We start from the raw sequence: 6,384 nt of genomic DNA, 5'->3' as shown, positions 1-6,384 counted from the left end.
CTCTAATAGGTTCCTCTGGCCATTACAGACACACTGTTCTCTAATAGGTTCTCTGGCCATTACAGACACACTGTTCTCTAATAGGTTCTCTGGCCATTACAGACACACTGTTCTCTAATAGGTTCTCTGGCCATTACAGACACACTGTTCTCTAATAGGTTCTCTGGCCATTACAGACACACTGTTCTCTAATAGGTTCTCTGGCCATTACAGACACACTGTTCTCTAATAGGTTCTCTGGCCATTACAGACACACTGTTCTCTAATAGGTTCTCTGGCCATTACAGACACACTGTTCTCTAATAGGTTCTCTGGCCATTACAGACACACTGTTCTCTAATAGGTTCTCTGGCCATTACAGACACACTGTTCTCTAATAGGTCCTCTGGCCATTACAGACACACTGTTCTCTAATAGGTTCTCTGGCCATTACAGACACACTGTTCTCTAATAGGTTCTCTGGCCATTACAGACACACTGTTCTCTAATAGGTTCCTCTGGCCATTACAGACACACTGTTCTCTAATAGGTTCTCTGGCCATTACAGACACACTGTTCTCTAATAGGTTCTCTGGCCATTACAGACACACTGTTCTCTAATAGGTTCTCTGGCCATTACAGACACACTGTTCTCTAATAGGTTCTCTGGCCATTACAGACACACTGTTCTCTCTAATAGGTTCTCTGGCCATTACAGACACACTGTTCTCTAATAGGTTCCTCTGGCCATTACAGACACACTGTTCTCTAATAGGTTCTCTGGCCATTACAGACACACTGTTCTCTAATAGGTTCTCTGGCCATTACAGACACACTGTTCTCTAATAGGTCCTCTGGCCATTACAGACACACTGTTCTCTAATAGGTTCTCTGGCCATTACAGACACACTGTTCTCTAATAGGTTCTCTGGCCATTACAGACACACTGTTCTCTAATAGGTTCTCTGGCCATTACAGACACACTGTTCTCTAATAGGTTCTCTGGCCATTACAGACACACTGTTCTCTAATAGGTCCTCTGGCCATTACAGACACACTGTTCTCTAATAGGTTCTCTGGCCATTACAGACACACTGTTCTCTAATAGGTTCTCTGGCCATTACAGACACACTGTTCTCTAATAGGTTCTCTGGCCATTACAGACACACTGTTCTCTAATAGGTTCTCTGGCCATTACAGACACACTGTTCTCTAATAGGTCCTCTGGCCATTACAGACACACTGTTCTCTAATAGGTCCTCTGGCCATTACAGACACACTGTTCTCTAATAGGTTCCTCTGGCCATTACAGACACACTGTTCTCTAATAGGTTCTCTGGCCATTACAGACACACTGTTCTCTAATAGGTTCCTTCTGGCCATTACAGACACACTGTTCTCTAATAGGTTCTCTGGCCATTACAGACACACTGTTCTCTAATAGGTTCTCTGGCCATTACAGACACACTGTTCTCTAATAGGTTATCTGGCCATTACAGACACACTGTTCTCTAATTAGGTTCCTCTGGCCATTACAGACACACTGTTCTCTAATAGGTTCTCTGGCCATTACAGACACACTGTTCTCTAATAGGTTCTCTGGCCATTACAGACACACTGTTCTCTAATAGGTTCTCTGGCCATTACAGACACAACTGTTCTCTAATAGGTTCTCTGGCCATTACAGACACACTGTTCTCTAATAGGTTCTCTGGCCATTACAGACACACTGTTCTTTAATAGGTTCTCTGGCCATTACAGACACACTGTTCTCTAATAGGTTCTCTGGCCATTACAGACACACTGTTCTCTAATAGGGTTCTCTGGCCATTACAGACACACTGTTCTCTAATAGGTTCTCTGGCCATTACAGACACACTGTTCTCTAATAGGTCCTCTGGCCATTACAGACACACTGTTCTCTAATAGGTCCTCTGGCCATTACAGACACACTGTTCTCTAATAGGTTCTGTGGCCATTACAGACACACTGTTCTCGAATAGGTTCTCTGGCCATTACAGACACACTGTTCTCTAATAGGTTCTCTGGCCATTACAGACACACTGTTCTCTAATAGGTCCTCTGGCCATTACAGACACACTGTTCTCTAATAGGTCCTCTGGCCATTACAGACACACTGTTCTCTAATAGGTTCTCTGGCCATTACAGACACACTGTTCTCTAATAGGTCCTCTAGGCCATTACAGACACACTGTTCTCTAATAGGTCCTCTGGCCATTACAGACACACTGTTCTCTAATAGGTTCTGTGGCCATTACAGACACACTGTTCTCGAATAGGTTCTCTGGCCATTACAGACACACTGTTCTCTAATAGGTTCTCTGGCCATTACAGACACACTGTTCTCTAATAGGTCCTCTGGCCATTACAGACACACTGTTCTCTAATAGGTCCTCTGGCCATTACAGACACACTGTTCTCTAATAGGTTCTCTGGCCATTACAGACACACTGTTCTCTAATAGGTCCTCTGGCCATTACAGACACACTGTTCTCTAATAGGTCCTCTGGCCATTACAGACACACTGTTCTCTAATAGGTTCTCTGGCCATTACAGACACACTGTTCTCTAATAGGTTCTCTGGCCATTACAGACACACTGTTCTCTAATAGGTCCTCTGGCCATTACAGACACACTGTTCTCTAATAGGTTCTCTGGCCATTACAGACACACTGTTCTCTAATAGGTTCTCTGGCCATTACAGACACACTGTTCTCTAATAGGTTCTCTGGCCATTACAGACACACTGTTCTCTAATAGGTTCTCTGGCCATTACAGACACACTGTTCTCTAATAGGTTCCTCTGGCCATTACAGACACACTGTTCTCTAATAGGTTCTCTGGCCATTACAGACACACTGTTCTCTAATAGGTCCTCTGGCCATTACAGACACACTGTTCTCTAATAGGTTCTCTGGCCATTACAGACACACTGTTCTCTAATAGGTTCTCTGGCCATTACAGACACACTGTTCTCTAATAGGTTCTCTGGCCATTACAGACACACTGTTCTCTAATAGGTTCCTCTGGCCATTACAGACACACTGTTCTCTAATAGGTTCTCTGGCCATTACAGACACACTGTTCTCTAATAGGTTCTCTGGCCATTACAGACACACTGTTCTCTAATAGGTTCTCTGGCCATTACAGACACACTGTTCTCTAATAGGGTTCTCTGGCCATTACAGACACACTGTTCTCTAATAGGTTCTCTGGCCATTACAGACACACTGTTCTCTAATAGGGTCTCTTGGCCATTACAGACACACTGTTCTCTAATAGGTTCTCTGGCCATTACAGACACACTGTTCTCTAATAGGTTCTCTGGCCATTACAGACACACTGTTCTCTAATAGGTTCTCTGGCCATTACAGACACACTGTTCTCTAATAGGTTCTCTGGCCATTACAGACACACTGTTCTCTAATAGGTTCTCTGGCCATTACAGGACACACTGTTCTCTAATAGGTCCTCTGGCCATTACAGACACACTGTTCTCTAATAGTTCTCTGGCCATTACAGACACACTGTTCTCTAATGGGTTCTCTGGCTATTACAGACACACTGTTCTCTAATAGGTCCTCTGGCCATTACAGACACACTGTTCTCTAATAGGTTCTCTGGCCATTACAGACACACTGTTCTCTAATAGGTCCTCTGGCCATTACAGACACACTGTTCTCTAATAGGTTCTCTGGCCATTACAGACACACTGTTCTCTAATAGGTTCTCTGGCCATTACAGACACACTGTTCTCTAATAGGTCCTCTGGCCATTACAGACACACTGTTCTCTAATAGGTCCTCTGGCCATTACAGACACACTGTTCTCTAATAGGTTCTCTGGCCATTACAGACACACTGTTCTCTAATAGGTTCTCTGGCCATTACAGACACACTGTTCTCTAATAGGTTCTCTGGCCATTACAGACACACTGTTCTCTAATAGGTCCTCTGGCCATTACAGACACACTGTTCTCTAATAGGTCCTCTGGCCATTACAGACACACTGTTCTCTAATAGGTTCTCTGGCCATTACAGACACACTGTTCTCTAATAGGTTCTCTGGCCATTACAGACACACTGTTCTCTAATAGGTTCTCTGGCCATTACAGACACACTGTTCTCTAATAGGTCCTCTGGCCATTACAGACACACTGTTCTCTAATAGGTCCTCTGGCCATTACAGACACACTGTTCTCTAATAGGTTCTCTGGCCATTACAGACACACTGTTCTCTAATAGGTTCTCTGGCCATTACAGACACACTGTTCTCTAATAGGTTCTCTGGCCATTACAGACACACTGTTCTCTAATAGGTCCTCTGGCCATTACAGACACACTGTTCTCTAATAGGTTCTCTGGCCATTACAGACACACTGTTCTCTAATAGGTCCTCTGGCCATTACAGACACACTGTTCTCTAATAGGTCCTCTGGCCATTACAGACACACTGTTCTCTAATAGGTCCTCTGGCCATTACAGACACACTGTTCTCTAATAGGTCCTCTGGCCATTACAGACACACTGTTCTCTAATAGGTCCTCTGGCCATTACAGACACACTGTTCTCTAATAGGTCCTCTGGCCATTACAGACACACTGTTCTCTAATATGCTGTAATTGTTGTTACTTCAAACCTGTGTTTCGTTGCTTTAAGGTCACATTTGGTTTAACACAATGTTTAGTGTATTATTGTTATTGTGTCTCAGTCCTACTTGATGTACAGGACACCTGATTAAATGCTAGATGTCCTCATTCTGAATTGTGACAGTCCCTCTCGTCACCGTGCTGAAGCCTGATTTATGAATACCAAACGACTCGCCCCTTTACCAACTCGCCCCTTTACCAACTCGCCCCTTCACCCACTCGCCCCTTCACCAACTCGCCCCTTTACCAACTGGCCCCTTTACCAACTCGCCCCTTCACCAACTCGCCCCTTTACCAACTGGCCCCTTTACTAACTCGCCCCTTCACCAACTCGCCCCTTTACCAACTGGCCCCTTTACCAACTCGCCCCTTTACCAACTCGCCCCTTCACCAACTCGCCCCGGGCGTAAAGCCGGCGGAACTGCGCGGCCTGGTATTCCTAAAGTAACCGAAGTAAATTATGCTTAAACGGTTAAACATAACCCTATACCTAAACCTAACCCCAGTAAAACTATGGCTGACCTTAAACTTATTTCTAACCTTATTCTCAGTAAAACAACAAAGAATAAAAGAACCGCGGCACCGAGCAGTCGGCGGAGAAAAATTTAGGGGCGATATGGTTTAGGGGCGATATGGTTTAGGGGAGAGATGGTTTAGGGGAGAGATGGTTTAGGGGCGACATAGTTTAGGGGCGATATGGTTTAGGGGCGAGATGGTTTAGGGGCGATATGGTGTAGGGGAGAGATGGTTTAGGGGCGATATGGTTTAGGGGCGATATGGTTTAGGGGAGAGATGGTTTAGGGGAGAGATGGTTTAGGGGCAACATGGTTTAGGGGCGATATGGTTTAGGGGTGAGATGGTTTAGGGGAGAGATGGTTTAGGGGAGAGATGGTTTAGGGGTGAGATGGTTTAGGGGCGATATGGTTTAGGGGTGAGATGGTTTAGGGGCGATATGGTTTAGGGGCGAGATGGTTTAGGGGCAACATGGTTTAGGGGCGATATGGTTTAGGGGTGAGATGGTTTAGGGGAGAGATGGTTTAGGGGAGAGATGGTTTAGGGGTGAGATGGTTTAGGGGCGATATGGTTTAGGGGTGAGATGGTTTAGGGGCGATATGGTTTAGGGGCGAGATGGTTTAGGGGCGATATGGTTTAGGGGTGAGATGGTTTAGGGGTGAGATGGTTTAGGGGAGAGATGGTTTAGGGGTGAGATGGTTTAGGGGCGATATGGTTTAGGGGCGATATGGTTTAGGGGCGATATGGTTTAGGGGTGAGATGGTTTAGGGGCGATATGGTTTAGGGGTGAGATGGTTTAGGGGAGAGATGGTTTAGGGGAGAGATGGTTTAGGGGTGAGATGGTTTAGGGGCGATATGGTTTAGGGGCGATATGGTTTAGGGGCGATATGGTTTAGGGGTGAGATGGTTTAGGGGCGATATGGTTTAGGGGTGAGATGGTTTAGGGGCGATATGGTTTAGGGGTGAGATGGTTTAGGGGCGATATGGTTTAGGGGCGAGATGGTTTAGGGGCGATATGGTTTAGGGGTGAGATGGTTTAGGGGTGAGATGGTTTAGGGGCGATATGGTTTAGGGGCGATATGGTTTAGGGGTGAGATGGTTTAGGGGTGAGATGGTTTAGGGGCGATATGGTTTAGGGGCGAGATGGTTTAGGGGTGAGATGGTTTAGGGGTGAGATGGTTTAGGGGCGATATGGTTTAGGGGCGATATGGTTTAGGGGAGAG

The sequence above is a fragment of the Electrona antarctica genome (genome assembly GCF_951216825.1).
Source record: "Electrona antarctica genome assembly, chromosome: 2".
NCBI classification, from domain to species: domain Eukaryota; kingdom Metazoa; phylum Chordata; class Actinopteri; order Myctophiformes; family Myctophidae; genus Electrona; species Electrona antarctica.
Note: the sequence above shows the minus strand (reverse complement) of the source record.